The sequence below is a fragment of the Ambystoma mexicanum genome, chromosome 1q (genome assembly GCF_040938575.1).
Source record: "Ambystoma mexicanum isolate Mex_15411 chromosome 1q, UKY_AmexF1_1, whole genome shotgun sequence".
In the NCBI taxonomy this organism is placed as follows: Eukaryota; Metazoa; Chordata; class Amphibia; order Caudata; family Ambystomatidae; genus Ambystoma; species Ambystoma mexicanum.
In genome coordinates, this window is record NC_090922.1 from 618,086,578 (window position 1) to 618,109,953 (window position 23,376).

At 43.7% G+C, this 23,376-nt stretch overlaps 1 protein-coding gene across 6 annotated transcripts in view; it reads left to right on the plus strand.

Moving 5' to 3' along the window:
• RALGPS2 (Ral GEF with PH domain and SH3 binding motif 2) overlaps nt 1–23,376 on the plus strand; it is a 2,782,724-nt gene that overhangs the window by 425,039 nt on the left and 2,334,309 nt on the right. The gene's annotated exons all lie outside the window — the stretch shown is intronic.

Here is a 23,376-nt window from a genome sequence, read left to right on the forward strand (position 1 = left end):
TTACAGGTTTGTCGAAACGTCCACGTCGACAACCACAACATTTTTACAGGCAGTAACCACAAATGTGGCTCCTTCCTCTCTAGAAATGGGTTTTACTCCCTATCCACGATCTGATTACTTCAGAGCTTTATCATCTATATATGAGGAAGGAGGGTGGGGGGGGACTCTGACAATGAGACCTTTTGGACTACAAAGAACAGTGCCCATTCCAGAGGAATTTATTTCTGAAGGAAATGGATTGAAAGATCTACAGGAGGCCAGTGGTATAGATACCTCTCTAGAGGCAGAATATGCTAGACCAGAACCTGGAGAACATGCAGAGATACCTTACAGGGCCCTTATGGTTAGAATAATGCAATTTATGGGTTGGTCTACACCTGCACCCTCTTTTCAGCAAGATGACCTTATTGATATATTAGAATATTAGATAAAGGACCCCAAGAGGATTCCATCGTCCCTTTTCACGCTGCACTGCTAAGGAAAATATCTGCAAATTGGGAGACTTCTGAAGTTATCTCTGCAGTAAATAAATAACTCTCTATGAAATAGTGTCAGCTTCAGATCCTGAATATCTAAGCAAGCATCCAACTCCAGAGAGTCTAGTTGTGCAGGCAGTGACTTCATCAAGCAATAAGTCGGCATACCCCACTATTCCACAAGACAGATGACACAAGATTTGACGCCATGTCAAAAATATTTTCGGCATGCAGTATGGCGCTTCAATCGATCAACGCCACATGCACGCTAGCAAGATTCAGCCACACCCTTTGGGGGTGTGCTTCATCTGCGGCTGACTGTCTTCCAGAAGGGGAAGCATTCTTGAACATCAAGGATGGGAAGGATGCAATGTGCGAGTCTCTTCAAACGGGCATTGACTCTGCTGACTGCATTAGCAGAGCCATGGCGGGAAATACCACAATACGCAGATTTGCGTGGTTGCGGAAGTCTAGTTTTGCTCCTGACGTTTAAGCCAGACCTCTAAATATGCCCTTTGATGGCATTTCTCTATTTGGAAAAAAGGCTGACGACAGCCTGGAGAAATTGCAGACATCCAAAGCAGCAGCAAAATCTCTTGGGGCTGCAATCCGGCAAACTCCAAATTGCCCCACAGGTACACCATGGAGGGGCAAGTCCTTTTGCTTTTACTTTGCATTCAGAAAAGGCAGAGGACAGCCAGCTCAATGGGGCCAGAGATGATTTACCTGTGGTGCACTGGTCAAAGGTACCAAATCCGCACCAGCAGGTGCTACTTTACCCTCAGCATCTGCGTCAGCCGCTTCTAAACCCCTCTGAGGTCTCCCCTCACAAGACACCAGTAGGAGGCAGGCTAACTCAACATCTGGCAGAATGGCATGCTATCACGTCAGATGCTTGGGCATTGGAGACATTTGCCCAAGGTTACTGCCTGCCTTTCCTACAAACTCTTCAGCCATCCACCAGGGAACAACTCTTTGAAGTTTCCAGACCCGCTCCTTATGCAGGAGATTTTAGACCTGCTAGAGAAAGGTGCCATAGAACTGGTACCTGTAGCAGAGAGGAACAGGGTTGGTATTCCCCCTACTTTCTAGTACCAAAGGAGGACGGAGGATTGAGACCCATCTTGGCCTTGCGAGAATTGGAAACATTTCTCAGGAAAGACAAGTTCAAGATGGTAAATCTTTCTCGGATCCTTCAGGCCCTCCAGCTTCAGGACTGGTTGGTATCTCTAGACCTTCAGGATGCTTATTTCCATGTGCCAATCCATCCCAAACACAGGAAATAACTGAGGTTCGCAATTGGCAACTCTCATTATCAATTTCGAGTGCTGCCATTTGGGCTGACCTCCACCCCAAGGGTCTTCACCAAGCTAATGGCGGTTGTAGCAGCAAGTCTAAGGAGGGAAGGGATTCATGTCTACCCCTACCTGGACGACTGGTTGATCAGAGCAGTGTCCCCCGGAACTAGCTCAGATCCATCTAGTATCTTTGCCACTTCCTCTGCAAACTGGGTTTCTCCCTCAATTTAAAGAAGCCACAGATGATACCTTCAGAGACTCCAGTTCATTGGAGCAGTCCTGGACACATCCATGGGAAAAGCCTCGCCCCGAGAGGCGAGGGCTCAAGATATTCTACACATGGTCACCAGGTTTCAAAATGCCCAATGTCTACCAGCCTTTGACTTTTTGAGGTTGCTTGACCTCATGGCATCCCGCTTCTTCCTAGTGCCAGAAGCTCGTCTGAGAATGAGATCTCTCCAGAGGACCCAGTGGTTACAATTCTCAGGAAGAATGTCAGATCTCCTAATCCCAGACAGAGTGGCTCGAGACCTTCATTGGTGGGCCTGTCGGGAGAACATCTTTAAAGGAGAACAGTTTGGGCAACCATGGCCGGAGATGACAGTAGTCATGGATGCCTCACTCACGGGGTGGGGAGCCCATGCCAACGACTTGACCATCAGCGGTCATTGGTCTCCATTGGAGTCCAGACTACACATCAACCTATTAGAGTTGAGAGCGATCAGACTAGCGCTGAAGGCTTTCCTGCCCATCAGTACAGGGAAAAAATGTCCTGATAGTGATGGACAACATAGTGGCCATGCACTACCTCAACAAAAGAGGTGGCATAGGGTCACTGCCACTGTGTAGAGAGGCAATGCAATTCTGGTTTTGGCCAATTCAAGAAGGAATCTCTCTATCTGCAGTTCGCCTAGCCGGAGAGAAGAACTTGACGGCAGACGCTCTGACCTGGCAGAACAGTCTTCCACGAGTGAGAACTAGCTCAGGAAGTCCTACAACAGATCTTCGCCCTTTGGGGAACCCCTCAAGTTGATCTGATCGCCACCAGTATCAACTGGAAGTGCGATTATTATTGCCCAGGGGAATTTCCCCCAAGAGGAGCACTAGGGGTCGCGTTCGTAGTGGATTGGGTGTTTCCACTTCTGTATGCGTTTCCTCCAGTCCCCATCATTCCTCAAATGATCAGGAGGTTGAGAAGATTCCAGAAACCCATGATACTAATTGCCCCAGATTGGGCCAGGAGAGCGTGGTACCCAGATCTTCTAGACCTGTCCATCTGTCCTCCGATTCGTCTTCCACAAAGAGAGGATCTTCTCTCGCTGAAGGGAGGTCAGGTTCTCCATCCGGATATCAGGACCCTCAATCTTCATGCATGGTTTCTGAAAGGCTGAGATACAAGGATTGGAATCTCCCGGATGACATAATGGAGGTGTTGCTTTCAGCCAGAAGGCCAGCAACAAAGTCTTTATACCGCTGCAGTTGATACACATTTTGCAGCTGGTGTAGAGAAAAGAATATTGAACCATTTTCAATACACTGATATCTTTTTTGCTTTATTTAGCAAATTCAGGTCTTCAAATTGGTACAATCAAGGGCTACCTTGCAGCTCTGTCTTTAAGCGCACTGCAGAGGAGCCTTCATACTTAAAATTGCCCTTAGCGATTCCATTTTTGAAAGGGTTAACTAATGGTTTTCCTCCAACTCCTTTTCAAGATCCATTGTGGGACTAAAACCTAGTCTTAAAATTTGTAATGGGTACTCTATTCGAACCCCTTCATTCCTGTTCATTAAGATTTCTTACTCTGAAAAACAATTTATCGAGTGGCTTGAACTTCTGCTAGAAGAGTGAGTGAATTACAAGCCTTATCTTGTAAACCTCCACATACAATCTTTCACAAAGATAAGGTTGTTCTACAAGTGAAGCCGGATTTACTCCCAAAGGTGGTCTCTGAATTCCACATCACACAAAAAATAACTTTACCCTCATTCTATCCTCTCCCTCCCATCCAGGGAAAGAGGGAGAGAGATTACACAGGCTGCATCCAAGGCATGCCTTAAGCGTTTAGATTAGCAGATTTGCAAGGATGAGGCAAGCAGACCAATTATGGAGGGCACAAATTAAGTTTGCCCATTACAAAACAAACCATTTCAAGATGGATTATTTTAACAATTATAGAGTGCTATAAATTGGCAGGAAAAGAGCCCTCTCAACATCTTAGGGCTCAACCAGGGGTATTGCAGCCTTTTCAGCTCTCCTAAGAGGAGTTCCAATTAAGGACATATGTGCGGCTGCCACATGGTTGTCCGCACACACTTTTACCAAATTTTACAGTCTTGATTCCTCCTCTAGCCAGGAGACGAAATTTGGAAAAGCTGTGTTGCACTCTGCATCTTTAGAGGGAACATTTATTTTACTCCCGCCTCCTCTATATACTACTACTATGGGAGTCTATGAAAGATGAGGAATACGTCGGAGGAAACCATCCCTTCGAAGAACAAGTTACTTACCAAACTGGTAACGTTCTTTCGATGGGATATTCCTCCGACTTATTCCTTGTCGTCCCTCCCATCCTTCCCTGCAGTAAAACTTTCCTTGTAGTTGCAGTTTATGCTCCTTCAAGGTTATTAACCAATTGATGCAAAGCAAAACAACTTCTCAAAACGGAACTGAGCAGCGGACACTGCGCGAGACTATTTGTACTCGTGGTAATGTCGGCGCCGATACGGAGGCCTTCGAGGGACACAGACTTGAGGGACGTCGATGCGCAGCGCCCTGTACTGTGAACATTTTTTCCGAGGCCAGCAAGCTGGAAGTGGATTTATCAAAGATGAGGAATACATCGGAGCAACATCCCATCGAAAGAATGTTACCAGTTTGGTAAGTAACTTCATCTGGAGAGTACAACCTGCCTTCTAGGTCTAAAGCTGCCATGTGTGACACTCTTTTGCATAGTAAAATGGCCGATAACACCTTTTGTGACAGCTCCTTGTCTTCCGGCCACTCCCGCAGGAAGTTCAGTAAAGCGTTCACATCCCACAGTTTATCGTACTGTGCTGGAGTACCTCTAATCTAATGCATCTGAGCATCTGGCAAATCAAAGGGTGCTCCCCTGCCAGCTTGCCTTCTGTCAGGTCATGCCCCACTGAAATCGCTGATCTGTAAGTGTTGATCATCCTATACTCCTTCCCTGCCGCTGCCAGGAAGTTTGCTATTTCTATGATAGGAACCGAAAATAGTTGTGGCTGCCGTTGCAGACACCAGATACTCCTACCACCCAGGATGCTGTGTAACACTTAGCGGTGGAGGGGGCGCAGCTGCTCCTGATGATGAATTTGGAAACACTCTTCGAAAAGCCCAGGACTTCCCAGCGTGCCCTGAAATGCTCCAGGGTGCATGATTCAGTTTCTCTTCCTGAATCAGTGGGTTATTCTCCGCTTTGGGATTCATCAGAAGGGACAGAAATTGGGGGAAGCCAGATTGAAAAATCTGAGGAAAGTTCCAGAAGAATCGGAAAATAGGCCTGAGAGGTCCAGAACAGAGCTACTATATTTTTTAATCTTGGCCATCAGAATAAACTGCGGGAACGCATAATTTGTCCACGCAAGGAAGAGGGCATCCCAAGCTACCAGCTCTGGGTCGGGTCTCCAACTGAAGAATCTGGGTACTTGCGCGTTGAGTAGCAAAGCGACTTGCTCAGTTTGAAAGGGACCCCATTGCCGATGCAGACCTGTGTAAACTGTCTCGTGCAGTTTCCAATCGCTGCTGTCTGTGAGATACCTGGAGTTCTAGTCAGCTATCGTGTTTGACAGTCCCGGGAGATACTCTACTGTTATAGAAATGCGTCTGTCCAGGCAATGTCGTCAGAAATATTTTGCCAATTCTGCCAGTAGTTTAGCTTTGGTACCTCCTAGGTGATTAATATATTGCACCGCTGATACGTTGTCCATTTTCAGCAGTATACAACAACTGTGTCTTTTGCGAACGCTCCAACGGCAAAGGAGCTCTAAGCAATTTATGTGCAGACTGCGCTTCAGCCCTAACCACGTTCTTCCTGTTGTAAGGTCCCCGCAACTGAGTCCCCAGTCTTGTCTGCTGGTGTCCGACTCGATTATTAGATCTGAAGACGAACCGAAAATGGCTCTGCCATGCCAAGCCTTCATGTGATTTCACCACCACCACAGGAGCTCCACTCTCACCCCCACAGACAGACTTGTGTTTATGAAATATTCCTCCTTAGGTGAGTTTCCTTCAGTCTCTGAAGTGCACTGTAGTGAAATGGGCTTGGGGAAAAATGGCTTGCATCGAGGAGGACAGCAGTCCCATCAGTCTGGCAAGCTCTCTGAGAAGAGGCCTTTGCTCAGCAAGAGCTGAATCTCCTTTGATTGCGTGTATCTTCTGCTGCGATAGTCTAAGCGATGCTTGCTTCATGTCTACCATGAAGCCCAGGAATTCCATTGTTTGCGCTGGTACGAGATCTGATTTCTCCCAATTTATGGGGAAAACCTAGTCTCAGAAGCAGATTGACTCTTGTCACTTGCTTTTGGAGCATCTCCCAGTCCTGTGCCATGAGGATCATGTCTAGGTATATTATCTTCCCTGAGCTTTGCTGTCTCTGGCTTCATAAGCTTGGTGAAGGACCAAGGAGCGGAGGAGAGCCCGAAGGACAGACTGGCGAACTCCCATAAACTGCCTTCCCATCTGAACCTCAAAGCGTATTCGTGCAGAGCGAAAATCGGGACTGAGATGGGCATCCTTCAGATTGAGACATACTAGCCAGTCCCCTTGCAGGAGGATGTCCCGCAGCATGTGTATGCCTTCCTTTTAAAAATGTCTGTATAGATCATAGCCGTTGATCTTTTAGGTTGATCTCTGGTCTTAACTTGTCTTTCCTCTTCACTAGGAAGTGATTGCTTATGAAGCTCTCTCCCCGCAATACTGATGCGATCGCTCTTTTTTCCGCCAGCTCAGATTTCCTTACTTGGGAGGACATGCATTTCCTCTGAGAACACTATGGCCCTTGGCTCTACCTCTTGACAGGGATTTGCAAAACTCTATCTGAAGCGTCTCCTGACAGCTTGTCCAACGCATGCACGCTGCTGTTTCTTCCTCTGACACCTTGCAGGGAAGAAGGCATCCAATCTGTGCTGCTGCCAGTACTGAAGCGTGGCTCGATTAGGATGGGACCTACAGTCTGCCATGTACCAGCCGGAAGAGCGACCCCTGCCTCTTCTGGCCCTGGAGAAACCCTTGGACGAAAATACCCTCTTAATTCAGGACTGGGCCTTCTCTAAGGCTGTGTAGGTACTGTGAAGGCATCATGGAGTAGACGGACAATAGGTGTCAGGAAGTCCAACTCAAATGTCTGTCTGTGTCCAAATCCTATATTTGCCCTCACAACTAACTTTATACAATGTGTAGGGATGTCGGCATCAAAATGATAGTGTTCAAAAAGAAAGTTCAGAGTTTCTTCCAGCTCTCTGCTTATGATCAGCTTCCCCAAGTTCAAATAGATCACACAATATTGGGGCTCCCTTCCCCAAGAGTTCAAATCTTCCAGCTTTAAAAAATAACAGTTCCTCGGGACACTTCCCAGCACTTCGATATCAATACTTTGTACCAGTTCACTTAGGCAGTTCTGTTTAACTTCAAATTCACACATTAGCCTGTTGCAATATACAAGCTTCTTTATGCATACTTTCATTGGCTTTTTCCATGCATCGCACACAGTCTAGGCGCAGTTGTCGGACCACACGGTCCACCCATTAAAGGTCATGTACCGTTACCCCTTCTTACTGTTTCATCAACAATTAGCCACTGCTTCCATCCGAAAGGCATGTATAGTTGATTCCTCAGTATCACACTCTTCAGACAGTGATTTTCATACTTTCCTTGGTATTCTCTTGACTTTTCTCATACTTGTTTCTTGGGCCCCTCTTAGCTTTGAGCCAATACTTGGTTTCTCATTGTAATACCCTTTTTGGTATTCTCCTGACTTTGCTAATACTTGTTTCATGAATTCTGTGATATTTGCCACATGTAATACTTTGCTTTCACTACATTTATGAGAATTCGACTTGCTTTGTACTTTGTGTGGCATTGAAGTGCTTTCAATAACTTTCAGTTCAGTTGATATTCTAAAAGTACTTGCTTCGAGTTTTAAAAGTACTTTCAATTACTTTCAGTTTGCTCGGATTTCAAAAAGGACTTAGTAATGCGTGACCGGAGCACCCCGGTATGAGTGTCACTGCCTTCCACTCACCGGTCGCACACAGCAGCTACTTTCTGCTTGGCGTCTTCCACCACAGGCTTCTCAGTGCTCTTCAGCTTCCTGGCTTCCCCTGACTCTGCCTCTCCCTTGCGAAATCCACAGCGAGCACTGCTCACACTCCTGGTTTCGTGCAGCGGCTGGGGTCAAACAGAGTTCCACAGCTCCTGCTGTGTGGACCTATTCAGGAGGGTAACGGGGACCTCCAGACCCTCTCACGGCCGACCACAGCCCCAGCGTCTTTCTCCTGTATGCCACTGCTCCCGGCACCTGGGTTTCCAGCCGCCGCCTCTACGGCCTACTCTCCCTCTTCAGCCGGTTCTCTTTCTCTTTCTCAATGCGGCTGGCATTTTGAAGTAGCAGGGTTCTTCCAGTTAATGAGTAATCGGAGAGTCCAAGTAGGGTAAGTACTTTATTGCCAGTGTCCAAGATAACCTCATGTACAGGACATATACCACTGGCATCCAGGACCCAGAGCCAGCTCCTTCCAACTACCAGTAAGCAGAACCCAAGGCACACAGAACATTCCACCCATTCAATGCATTCCACAAGCTGCACCATGCATTCCATCAGCAGTCACACTGACCAGCAGAATACCACACCTCTGCCTCCGTATATCACAAAAAATGATGAATACACTGCACAAACGCGCAACCAACTCCCAGAACCATCCATGGCCACTGAATGGAACAGGAATCCCCAAACCCTAACACAAAAGATACTAGCAATTCCTAGAGTTTCAAAGGCGCCAGTACTCAATGTGCAGACCACCATGAACCGAAAACTCAAGCTCAAACCTCCAGCCCAACTAAATCGGCACAGAGCAGGAAAAGCAGAATGGTTCCCACCGAAATAACCAAAGGACAAACCTTAACTGCCACTGCTATCAGACCAGATTAAAAGCCTCCAAAGAACCTGACACTTTTTGTCCCAGGCTGCCCCCGTGGCCTTTGACCTGCCATGTCGGACCACAACCCTTTGCTCCTCCCTGAGCAAAACAACCTAATGCACCTGACCACCAAGGAACATTAACACCTTCCATTCGAGACTGCCACTCTCTAATCCCCAGGCCTGCTATGCCTGAGCACAAATTATCTCCTGTGAGACTACATAAAACATCCCCAATCCAGCCAGACACCACCATTAGCCTAAACATGCCACAAGACAATACTCTGCACCAACAACTTCCGCACAGCATGAACACAACCCACTAATCGGGAAAGTCAAAAATGACCCACTGTACTGGCAATGAAACAAAATGGCACACAGGCAAAGCTCCAAACTGGGCAAATTAATGGGCAACACAGGATTGTCTGCCACAGATGACAAAGTGACAACTTAAAAGTCAGACTCCCACGAAATGGATGGAAACCGACCCAATTACTGAAAATACAGTAACATCTAGATTTGCACAAACCGGATGGAACCCAATCTAATTACAGAAAACCTTCCCTGCAAGACCACTTCACCTTGAAGAGACTCGCATGCATAATACCACTGCACCATTAATCTTTGACAGGTGTCCTTGCAGATTAGCATTGCACCTTGAAACCAACCACATACAGAATACCACTGCACCAAAAGGTAAAACTCTCTGCAGACTTCCACTGCACTTTAAATGACCCCAGCGTAGAATACCACACATTTCTATATCATAATGTGTGTTAACTGACCACCGGTGTGTCATTGAGTTCAATTGCCTGACTATGGAGAACTCCATTAGGCAGACATGCCTGGTTGTTCCATCGGTATGCCTCCATAGCCCTCTTCTTGGTCTCAGTACCAGAGTGGTTTTTGGAACTGTCTGATTTAATAAAAGGAGCATTTATAACTGTTTTGTCTATGATGTGTGTGTATCAGTCAAATGAGAATGTGTCCTAGTTGGTCTCTTCCTTGTCCTAGTACTAAGGTGGTGTTTCTGGGGGACGGTTTGAAAGGAAGAAAAGGGAAAGGGTTAATACCCTGAAAAGGCTTTAATGATAGAGGGTTCATTGGGAAAGGGGTCTACTATGTCTCAGCTAAGGACGTCTTCTTCCCCACTCCCCAAGTTCCATCAACCCTGGGTGATCCTCCCTCGCATATCCAGCCCCAGGGTCGGGGATCCAAAAGCAATGGCTGTTCCCTGGCCATCTGAGAGGAGGATCCAGGGGGGAAAGTGTACCTACAAATGTAGACATTTCTTTGGGGAAGGGGTCCCCAAAGAGTAACCCATGAGCTGATGCCCTGGCCTCAGACAATGCTAGTTCGCCCAGCTTTGGGTCGATCTTTATCAAGAACCCTTTTATCCTCTCCGATGGTGCTGTTGCGTTTCCCAGTGGACCTAGGGCCGTCTGCGCCAAATTGGCGAGGACCTGTGGGTCTACTTGTGCGCATGTTTCAATGGCCTCCTCCGCCATATCCAACATTTTTGTTAACAGTCCTGCCACATCAAGTAGCTTGTCTTGGCAGACCCTGTCAATGCCTTTCTTCAGATCCTTGACACTTTTACTTGGAAAAGTCAACATTCTGGCATCCAGCTCCAGCATAGCTGTCACCTTCCCTTCTATCTGGGGGTGTGGGCATTCGGCCCTTGGGGAGCCTGTTACTTTACGCATTCCCTTGCATATATTCCACCATTCTGGGAGAAGGCGACCATTCTTTAGATTCAGGGTGTACCATTTCTTGGGGCTCAACGATCACTTCTGTACCTTCTGCCTCAGCTGAGTCATATTGCAAAGTGTTTTTTTTTATTTTTTTGCCACTATCTTCTTTTTGCCCCCTTGTTTCCACCTCCGGGCCAGAGAGTCTCACTGGTGGCTCGACAGCGCCCTCTAAAATGAGCTTCTTTTAGCCTACTGAAATGCCTGACGCGTTTTGCTCCTCTTGAGGCTTGTAACATCATGTTGCCTGGGGGTCAAAAAGGTTTTACTCCTTAAGGGCTTCCATACTACCCCCTGCAGACTCGCTCCCTGTTTTTTTGTGAGATTTGGCCCCTCATACGGATCTCCTTGTCATCCTGACTGAGCTGAATCGGGGTGAGCATATCTGTAATTTCCCTCTTTATTGAAGTCGCTACTGAGGCTCCTAGTAGCTTTTGAAGAGTGGCAGCCACAGAGCTTGCTCGGATTGTGCCATCTCACTTCTCTGGAGAGTCCCGCTTCAGTTGCACCTTTTTTTCTTATTTTCTTTTCCTTTTTCTCAATTGGCTCCCGCCCGAACGTCTAGTAGAGGGTGCTATAAACCTTTGAGTGCTCGGAACGCTGCACTAGAAAAAGCAAAATGAAATCTTGAAGGCTGCATGCCTTAGTCTCCTCACGTTGAGAAACAGTTAGCACAGGGAAACGGAAACCGAGCTCTGCGCTCTGTCTGGCTCCGTCCGTGCCGCAACACCCACCTCGGCTGGTGTGATCGCCGTAGGTTCTGGCGTGCTTTTTCACCTCACGGTCTGCCCTGCTGGCTTAAACGGCCGTTGAGGGTACGGCTGGAGCAGCATGAGGAAAATACAATGAAATGACAATAAAATACATACCCAAAGGAAACCAATCCGACACAGAGGAACGCATCGGCGACCATGCTCGTCGAGCGCGAGGGCGCAAGTCAGCAGACTCTTCTTGGTGTGCCTCCGCATTCTACCGGAGCCAGAACAGCGCCAGTAACGCTGATTAGTCGCCATGACCATGTGTTACTTTAAGGACTACTGTTTTAGCCCTCGTTATTTGGGAAACTGAGTTTTAACGTTATTTATGTTCCAACCTTGTGCTGCTCAAGTTGGAATAAAGAAAGAGAAGCATAATGAGAGCCGCCTGTTTTGTCATAGCATCTATAGGAACCCTGCTGTTATGGTTACATTGGATTCTTTGAGATGCTTAAAACCTTGTTTTTATTCAGATTTTGACACATTTTCCCAAATGTATACAGCTAACCGTGTATTTTGTAAAAGGTGGCTATACGGGAGTGCCAAAAACTGCATTTCTCATGCGCCAAAACCTTTGTGAGGGTGTGTGTGCGTGTCCATTGAATATTAACAGAAAGCTAGTGGAGTTTGTGGACAGCTGTTCTTTGAACATTTTAAAGCAAGCATATGGTAGCCAATGCTGCGTTTCCCTCACCCTCAGCAAGGGTGGATTGGGGGCTCTCTAGGCCGCCAATAAGAACAGTGTCAATGAGGTCCATCTGTGACCTTGAGATGGGCGAGGTGGACAGGGGATGTGGGGGTCCCAAGAAGGGTGTAATATGCCCCACTATTTAAAAATAAAAAAGCAGTCTTGGCTGCCTGGCCCATAGGCTCCACCAAGGTCCAAGAACATGAGCCCTGCTTAGGGCCCATGGTCCTGGGGTGAAAGCAACAATATAGTGATTTCCGTTACACATTCAAATTCAGTGAACACACTTTTAAAATGCCTGCTATTGTTTAGGTGCAAGGCAAAAACAAAAAAGGTAGCTGTTATAAAGCAACCCTTAGACTGACTTGCACAATCTCCCGACTGCACTGCTTAAATCTGCGCAATCCTGATTGCAAAAAGGCAAAATTGCCATTTTCGTAAATTTTTCTGATTTTACCAGAATGGAATTTCAAGCAGAGTTGATGTCTTGTTTTTTTTTTAGAAGTGCCTCTAGCAGTTTCTTGCAAATTTCTAGTTCTCGTTTCTGATTTTAAACCCACAATATTTGTGTCCTGTTTTTGTTCCTCTGAAAAATCCATGCTGCAAAAATGTCAGTATGGAATCAAAGCTTGCTCCACTCAATAGCCCCTGCGTTAGATATCTGACTAGAAGCCAAATGTCCATTCAGCAAATTTATTCCGCTTTTGGTGATGGTCCATTGTACTTCATGAAAAGCGTTTAAAAAAGAAACGAAATCCCCACCTCAATCTCCTGAAGCAGCCTTAATTCTTTTGGTACAGCTGTCAAGAATGGGGAAAACTGACCAAATTATTCTGTGGGCACTAAAAACCATACTCAAAAACCTTGTGATTTTTACATGTCCGTCTAACCTGAACAATAGTATACTTTGTTTGTATGGTCTGTCCATCAAAAAAGGGAATTTAGCAAACACTCCATCCATTGTCTGAGCCCATGACCCTCAAGATATTGTTTAGTAAAAGTAGCGCATTTGATTCCCAATATTAGGTTGTATTGGAAGCAGCCGTTGACCAAATCACATTTTTCAGGCCTCCCTCCATCTGCCATTCATGAACCGAACCCTTGACTACCTCTAGCCAGTGTGCTGAGGTAGTGGCCCCACGCTGAGATGAGATGGCATCATGTAACGTATAGAAATCACACTTGATATTAACCAACAGCACAGACTGGCAGAGCATGAGCTCCTTCCCTGGTTGAACTTGTTGTGCTTTCAACAAAAGAGAGGCCACCTCGCTAGTTAGGTTATAGACACATAATTCGCTGGATATTGGTGGGATACTCACATCTGTGGGGGAAGTGCAAACCTAAAAAACAGAAGTCTTAGGAGAATTCAACCTGACTTCATCAGTAATTCTGTTTCAAAAGCAAATTTTAATATAAATAGTAATCATATAAAAACACATAAAAACTAACATAGAAAAATAGCTAAAGTGACAAGTGCTTCATAGACAGTGCTTGGTATTCATCATCAAGGAGAAAACTGTATCTCTACTATGAGGTACTCTACTAACCTCAAGTGTAAGGTCAACATGTAAACAGTTCTTGAATACTTGTAACATTCATTCTTCGCTGAACATTAAACCTCACAATATATACATATCGAAACCCTTGTTGAACAATGTCTCTAATTGTGATGCCTCAGTAACCATATATTTAGAGTGCATCAAGGTTAATTGATACTCATTTAGATACTACTCAGTTGTATCTATATAGACCCAACTTGAACTTGTTGTGCACCATTAAAGCAAAAGATGCATAGCACCCTTTGAGAACCTTTGCTTTTACTCCCTCGGCTGCGGATGGAAGGTACTAGCCTTTAGCCCTCCAAGAAACATTGCACTTGCTGTCAAAGTGCACTGGCAGACTATTCTGCGATTGCTCTAAAACATTTCCTATTACCTTCATTGTTAATAAATCTTTGTGTTGGCACTTCTTTGTGACGGTGAGTAGGGGTGAACCATTGAGCATCTTGTGACTTTTCCTATTCATGGATTGCATTGGCCTAATTTTATCGATCATTATTCTCAGAGATCCACTTCCATGCAACTGTGAGAAGGCTGCATTAAGCTAGCAAACAAAAGAAAGCATTGTTTCCTCCATGCATGCAGATTGTTTGCTTATCTTATGTAGAAGGCTCCATACTATCTGCTGCAATTCCTTGAGCCACTCTGTCGAGTGTAGAAGTTTAACATTGTTCACAAGGCCTGGCAGAATCTAGATTGAGTTTCGTATATTTGTACCTGGCGCAAATTCTTAAAATTACCACTAGATCAGCAGCGCGAGTGCCTTAGTTTACATACTCTATCTAATAGAAATGCACTCCCCATATGGTGACAGGTAACAAAATATTTACTAGTGCTTTTTATAAAATGTTGCAGGTCACCATAAGCACATTTCATATTTGGTGCAATGCTGCCACACAAAGGCCAGCCAAGCATAGTGAAACATGTATTTTCCACAAAGTTTTTTTGCAGTAAAACCTTTATTTAACATCAATCATGCCAATTGGGCTCCCCTTCATAAAATCTACTCTCCAATGCAAGTGTGCTAGTCGATTTCACAAGCCCTGAGGTTCTTCCATTTTAAACCCATAAAACAATCGCCGGGAGGAGCAACTGTCTACATTGTTCAAGAAATTCTGAAAATCAATCTTTTCTAGGAATGTTGCGCACAGGAATCAGGAGGTTCTCTTTTTAGACAACAGTGAATAGTAATGGAGACTTGCTGAATCTTGAGTGCATGGCACTGAGAAGTAGGTGTCTTTACATGGGAGGAATAGCTTGTGTTTTGCTAAACTCTGAGCTGCTTACAAATGGTATGGAGCTCACCACAAACTTTGACTGATGAATGTTTATTGGACTGCACGTGTCAAAATGCGAGAAAGACCAAGGACTGGTATTCTGTTGTACGTGACCTGGAAAATGCTATGTGGTTTCAAGTGGAGTGCCACTTTATATTTGAACAGGAAGAAAATGGCATATTACTTCATCGTAAATCCTTACACTCATGTTGCAAAGAATGTTGGAGAATTTACTTTTTTATGTTTGTAATAAGTATCTTATTTCGAGCATGTGAAATAATGTTTAAAGTATAAAGTGCTTTTTTTCCTCTGACCGCAGTACATGTTTCCAGTCCTCTGTCCTCTTCTGTACAAAATTATGGGAGAGTAATTGCTGTGATGTAATCCTGAATGAAGACCTACATGTTTTAATTGCTCCAGAAATAAATGGGTGTATTTAACATATTGGGAATTAAGCATATTGGAATATTAGATTGTAGGTGGCATATTCCTAATATTACCTTTGCCAGAAATGGTTCAAGTAAAACGCATGACACAAGGTGACTTCAGTTCAAAAGTGTATTTGAAGAACATGTTTTTGAAGTTTAGGTGGTACAGGGTAATGACGATCTAAACCATCTGGGGCAACAGGCCTCTTATCCAGCAATCAAACACATTAAAACCAGTTCAACAAAAGGATCACACGCCCCATGCTTAGAAAAATACATTAAATGTATTTTGGGCTCTTTGCATTACAAGAGAGTCCCACTTGTGGTCTCCTTGTCCAGCTTAGGGCTGGGGTTGTTTCACAAAGGGAAGGTCTGATTTTCAGGATAACAGTAGCAAAGGCTATAGATACACTTAAATGTTCAAATATGACATTAGCTTGGCCATAAATTCACCACCTGGTAAGCTAACGGACAGTTTCACAAAATGGCCGTCTCTGCTATTTATACTAATCATTCATTTGAAAGGAATCCTTGACATTTTGAGGTGATTAAAGAACGATTTTGGTTATTAATTTTCCGAACCTTGAGGTATATTTCAAAAAGGAAAAATGTTCTGATATTGTGAGTCTGCCCTCCAAAATAAGACCAAACACCTCATTTGAATATTTATCCATAATGAATACATCATATAAATATTAATTCAGTCAAGTTTCATCTCAAACTTATTTCACATATGTTTGAATTCAGTGCAATAATGCCATCATGAAAATGTTTTTTTTAATTTTTTTTTTTTTAATGGGAACAATTTCTAATAAACATTAAGGCAGAACATGTGACTAGTCTAAATTGTATAGCACCATGCCTGTCACATATTCAAATATGGTTAACCTATGAAATTAAGGGGTGTATTCTGAGTTTCTACCTGATAAGCAAGCGAATGGGAAGATGTCTCTAATCTGAAATTGTGGTGTAATATGACATAGTATGGGAATATGAGAACCTACATAAGAAGGAATCCATTGGAAGAGAGCTCTGGGATTCTGAATTCTGTAGAAAGGGTAAATCTCTCTAACTGGTAGAGCACTGAAGTGGCATGACATCTTGAGAGGAGAGCGATTGTGGGCTTTGTCCAAGAGGAAGCCTGGTCCAGATTTGACCTAAGACAGACCTGATTTCCCAGGCATGATAATGTGGAGAGCAGAGGGGCTTAACTGACTTTGTAGATTACCTGGAGACAGCAATGGTTCATCTTGGCTCTGAGTCTTAAGTTAATTATTCAAAAGTGAGTCTAAAAAGCCCAGTGCAATTAGATCTGTCCTCCCCCCCCCCCCCCCCCCGAATCATTACTCTGGGGACTGATTCCAAATAGAATGATTTAGCATTTAGTGGGAAGTGCACTTGCCATCTCGCTAGATTCAAAGCCAAGGGAGATTTGATTGAGAGCAAATATTATTTTTCTGCAATGTGTGCGCAATTTAGAACAGATGACAGTTTTCTGCACAGCGCTTTCAGTATTTTGCAAAGCATAGCCAAGTAAATTTAATACCAGGTTTTAACGGGGATAGTCCACAAATGGGGCTGTGAACGGAGGTGCACGCTTCACAGCCTGATGGAAAATGTATACATCAAGACCTGTGGAGGAGTAGCCCTTTCAAAACGAAATGTGTTGGGATGAAAGAGAGCTTAGCTGAGCCACTTCCAATCAATAGGAATGATGCAATTTTAAATGAACATTAACATTTCAAAAATTACATTGTGTAAAATGTAGAAGTGGGAGGATTTTGAATTAGATGCACTCAAACAGGGCTTGCAAAATCTACTAGTCCTCTAGCATTGGCAAGTGGTTTTTATGAAGGACGAGTACCATTTGCATGATACTTGACCTTGCCGGTGAGTATTGGGATGGTAAACCTATTTTTCATTTACTGCAAACACACTTTGTTTGCAGTAAATGGCAAATATAAGTTTCACTGTGCATGCTTGACTGCATTGCAACAAATATGAAGTGTGCTTATGGTGACATGCACCATTTTATAAAAGCCCTGGTAACTATTTTGTCACCATTCACCTTGGGGGCAAGTTCGTTTTCTCTTAGGTCAAATATGTAAACTAAGGAAATCGCCCTGCAGGTCTAGTGGGATTTTTAAGAATTTGCAAGGCCTGCTCAAAGCACCCAAAGGAAATGGAGTAATATTTGTTGTTTTACCAGAAAATCATAATTTTGCGTTGATGCAGTGTAAACAAATCCATATTCTGTGCATTCTAAATTGAAATCACAGCTTCCCTAAACTCAAGCCTGTAGATTTTGATGTAAACTACCATTGCTTGAGTTTCACTTAAGCATATGCTAGAAACACCATATTACACCCGGGCACACATTCAAGTGGGAGATACATAGCAGATGCAAGAAAAGTGAAATTAATTTTTCTTTGTAACATTTCTCTGATACAATAATTGTCGATATTTGAGAAAAAGCTGTCAAGAATTGGCATTTAATCACAGCTAAGTGACTTATGCTGTGCATGAGCAGCGCAAGTGTAGCTTATATTAGCGGGCAAGCACCATTTAAAGATTGAGCTATGTTGTGTTACTTAGAAATAAAGGCTTAGGTATAGACCTATTTAATTTTGTATGATTGTGCATGTTACAACATTAGTGAGAATTGTACAGATAGGTTGATGTTGTTCTGTAGAACTCTTTAGCCTATGGTCTTTAATTGTGGCGACTGCCCCAGCATAAAGTTTCAGGTCCACTTTTTTGGTTCAATTTTCATCAGAATAAAATAGTTACACATGGAATTATGGCCTGTTTCTTGTCCCAGAATTTTGGGGTGGGATTGTACAATAGGTGGTGTTAAATCAGAGGGTGTACCTTAGCAGAGGTAAAACCTGTATCCATAATTAATCCAACACTTTAATGCACTGAAGGAGTTTGTTTATGCATTTGGTATGTGTTACGCCAACGGTCTTGAGGTGTGGCTCTGGCGAGAGCCTTCTTTTGCTTGTCCTCTACTTGTTTACCAAACTTTTTCCATTGTGCGTTCACATCGAAGACCTCACTAAGGCTGTAACTTCCTGTTGTGCCCCTTGTGATACCTTAATCCACTTGTGCAGGGGTGCCCAAAAGGTATGTTTTCCTGGGCTAATTATCCTAGTTAGAAACCTTAGTTACTTTGCAATCACCAACTGATGGTGGCAGCAATACTACTTTGCAAGTTGAGAGGAGGAATGGCAGAGAGAGACTGATTGAGAGCCAGCACTTGACCCAAGGAAAATTAATTGTTGATGGGCTGCAGGTGAGAGCAAGGTGTGGGTCGCCTTCCAAGTTCCCCACAGTAAAAAGTACTATTCACAAAAAAGATTTTTGCTTTCACACTGCGCCCTTGAACAGTCACTGCAATATTTACAACAATTTGAGTACAGGACAGACTGACACGTGTTTCGAGCTGTAAGGCTCTTCCTCTGAGGTTGAAAACATATACACCAATAATGCAGAGTTGCAGTTTAGATAGTAGTTAATGCAATGTTATCCAACACACAAGGAAGGCACAGTTGGTGGGTGATTGGTTATTAATTAGGCAAACAGATTGATCAATAAGCAGTAGCCAAAATAAATTACAATTGCCCACATTGGAACACAAATCAAGAATTATACAAAACAAATTGTATGACCATTGCATAAGATACCATGTAAAAAAGGATATTGGTCATCAATTAGATGTTGCAGAATTTTCAATTTTGGGTGGATGCAATGTAGCAAGAGAAAGCAAAAAAATAAGAGGGGGGGGGTAGACAGCCTTATTAGCATAGAGTCCATAACGGTTCCACATGTGCACTTATACTAGATGCACGAAAGCCATATTGATAGATTAAACTACAAAATTAATGTTGTACCTTTTGAAATCCTTGTTAATCATGTGTAATGCTAGAGAGAAGAATGAGGGGTATAATTGTCAGTGGGAATCTTATGAACAAGGCTACATAAAAAGTATTGCCAGTGGCTATAGAATACTGTTGTCACTTACCAATTAGTTATTGTAAATTGTACCGATTGTGCAATTCATAAAATTGGGCTCCACTGAAAATAGGAAATATTGCTGTCACTTAGTCTGCATTTGAAGTTAATTGCTTCCAGCCAATTCTATTAATCAAGAATAATTGATATAAAATAAGTGCACGTACCTATATATGTCGCTGGTGTGAGATAATGTCCTTCTAATTAGTTGGGGACAATGCTTCAACCGCATTGAGCAAGTTGCAAATCGCGTAGGTGAAGCGAGGGGAGAAGGGGAGAAAGTACACTGAATTAGTCTAATTAGCTTTGCTAAAGGTCACATGCACATTCTCAGCCCCTAATGGGCCAACTAAGGGACGTGGTTGAAAGACCTCACTTACCAGCGTTTCTGCGTGAATGCAGAGTACGGAGCCGAGCGCGGCAATAGCGTGTTGCTTTTTTATCATTTAAACAGAACTAGCGTGTGCATCATGTTACTGGCATATGGCTGTAGCGTGCGGTCATGTTGGATGTGTGGAAGGGATCATAGTAATACCTGTTAGTCAGTTACACAAAGTGTGCATGGAGGTTACCAGCTACTTCTAATGACCCTAAGATAACGTTTGTTTTTTAACATACTCTATTGTTTTTCTTCATAGGTATATATCGGACATAATGCCACATGTTTTTAGTATTTTCATTTAAAGCCTTCCCTCCTCCACCACCTCCAACGTCCCAACCACAGCTTATAGGGAAGAGAATAGAAAAGGGGGAAATGAGGGGGAGGAGGGCCAGGAGGAAAAGGGAATGAAGAAAGGAGAGGGGGGATAGAGAAAAGAGGAGAGAAAAAAAGGGGCGGGGGGGGGGGGGGAACTATAAACTTGTCCACAGGATCCTAATGTCTACACCGCGTAGGTGTGGTCCTAAGCTTCAGTGTTCTGCACTTGGGTCGGATGACATCTACAGAGCTGGATTTAGTGGTTCTGACTTCCCGCGTCATTCAGAGAGGTTTGTCTTTGTAGGAGATGAATAGTTCCTGAGTTATAATATTCCAGGCTGTCATGTCGATGGAGCTTTCTCTTCTTCCTGTCCGCAACGCTTCGTGCCAGACTGCCGTCTCGCAATGGTCCATCTTTTTAAGTCTTTCCATCACATCTCCATCGTTGGTCCGTCCTTGGCCTTCCAGAGCATTACTATTCGTCTTTTTGCTAGGGCCCAGGACAAGTTCATCATTTTATCCCTCGCTTTGTTTTTCTTTGAGGAGCCATACAGACCAAGGAGGCAGGCTTCTATGGTCCAGGGTTGTCCCGTAAGCCATTTGTCTTCTAATTGGTGTTACACTTCTTGCCAGTAACCTCGTATTGTTGGGCAGTACCAGAACATGTGGCCCATATCGGCATTTGTTCTGCTGCATTTCGGGCAGGACTGTTCAACAGCTCCTGGGAAGTGGGATATTTTTTCTGGCATCGGGTATGCTGTATGCAGTATATAGAACTGTAGTTGCTTTAATATGGCATTCCTAAATATTTTTTTGGGGTATAGCTTTGCCCATTCTTCATCCGAAAGTGTCCTGCCTATTATCTCATCGCATGCTTGCTTCACTTTGTTTTTATCATGAGGGATTTCTTCCGTGACCCTAAAATAAAGTTATGTATGGATTGTGATTAGCAATAAGACAATCCACAGAGATACAGATTGTATATAGAGAAAGTATGAAGATGATGTGGTCCTAATTAGGAACCCGCGCATAAAATTATACATAGAAATGTAATTAGCCTGGTGATCCACAGAAATCCGTGTGCTTATTCTAGTCCCTTAGTTGGCCTATTAGGGGCTGGGAATGCGCAGGTGACCTTTAGCTAAGCTAATTTGACTAATTTAGCGTACTTTGCAACTTACCCTATGCGGTTGAAGAATTGTCCCCAACTAATTAGAGGGACATTATCTCGTACCAGTGACATATATAGGTATGTGCACTTATTTTATACCAATTATTCTTGATTAATAGAATTGGCTGGAAGCAATTAACTTAAAATGCAGACTAAGTGACAGCAATATTTTCAGTGGAGCCCAATTTTATGAATTGCACAATCGGCACAATTTATAATATCTAATTGGTAAGTGGCAACAGTATTCTATAGCTACTGGCAATACTTTTTATGTAGCCTTGTTCATAAGCTTCCCACTGACAATTATACCCCTCATTCTTCTCTAGCATTACGCATGACTAACCAGCATTTCAAAGGTACAACATTAATTTTGTAGTTTAAAGTATCAGTATGGCTTTCGTGCATCTAGTATAAGTGCACATGTTGAACCGCTATGGACTCTGCTAATAAGGCTGTTTGTCCCCCCCTCCACCCCCCTCTTTTATTTTGTTTGCTTTCTCTGGCTACATTGCATCCACCCAAAATTGAAAATTCTGCGACATCTAATTCATGACCAATATCCTTTTTACTTGGTATTTTATGCAATGGCCATACAATTTGTTTTGAATAATTCTTACTTTGCAAGTTGCCCAGACGCTGGCAAATAAATAACAATTGGGTATCCAAGACAAATTCCTCTAAATGGCGGTCTTGCATTAGAAAGTCTGAAGGAGTTTCGCTGCCGCACCGGACTTCCTTTCTTTATAATATGGTTTGGCTACTCTGAGCCTTAAGACTGTGCAAGAGGCAACCATGACCACATCTGCATGTATGTGAATAGGAGGTCTGGGTTTCAAGGCTACATTCATGTCCACTGTTTATTCAAGCAGAAGCATGGATAAGTTTGAATGTTGTGACTCTCCACTAATGATTGGGAGAAAAGATACAAACTTGTGATTGGAAGCAGAGTGTGCACTCTGCCTTTAATAATAAGCTAAGGGAATCCACACCTAAACTGTCAATCACTGGGTCAATTCCCAAAGCACAGAGAAGCAACCTGAAACTGAAGAGAACCCTGTGGAGGCTCTTATGTGGCAGCCTGTCCAAGGCTACACTCTGGTACTGGAGAGATCCTGCAAATTCCAAAGAACCGAAGGAACTGTCTTTCCCTCCCCCTTGTAGTTGCAGAAAGAACTGGTTTACAGACCTTCGTGGTTGCTCTGCTACCAGAAGATACCTTGCTGCTTGTTCTACATGGCTGGCCACAAACAGGTGGAGGTCCTGGATGACTGAGGGCTGGTATCGGGTTTAGCCAGAGTTGCACTATTATAAAATGATGTACCGCCAAAACACATTCTTCAAAGACCCGTCGGACTCTGATGAAGACCACGCCTACTTTATTTGTACCACTGTACCGCAATCTGCGCCACCTGGTTGCTGGACCTGCATAGACTACCGAAAAGCTGAACTGTGCATCAGATCACCACCTTTGTCTTGCTGAGCATCATGTATTGTAACCTTATAATTGTCCTTTCTACGTGGCAACCTTCATTTCCTTCACCGGAATAGTTGATGCCGAACACAAGAACTTTGGGGATCTGCGACTTCTTAAAGTATCCCAAACCGCTTGCGGTTGCTTTACCATTGCCTGCATTACTTTTTTTGTGCACAGTAAGCTATTGTGTGATTAATATATTGTGTGGATGTTCCCTTATTGAAAGCTATAAAGTGTTAGTGTACTTTTAACAATCCTACTCTTCTACTGAGAGTTGAATCTGGTCTGCTTGCTATATTGATCCTGGTGAGTCAGATGGACTTGCAGGAAACCCTGTTACCTAGTTGTGGATCATTTGTTTACATTATCTAAACGCAAGGCTCAGGAATACCCTGGTTACAGTATGTTGTACCATTTGCAGTGCCCACTGCCTAGTTTTAGATTGCTCTAGCATTGTGTGCTCCAATGTTCTGACTGGGAAAGTAATGGGTTGTGTAGCATCGTTCTTCAACTTTAAATAATCTTTGTTAGGGGTATGTCTGTTGTACATTACATTGTTCCTGGTAATACAAATGGGTGCGTTGTTTTTTTCAGATTTAGCATCCGTTTGTTGCCTATATTGTTTAAAAAC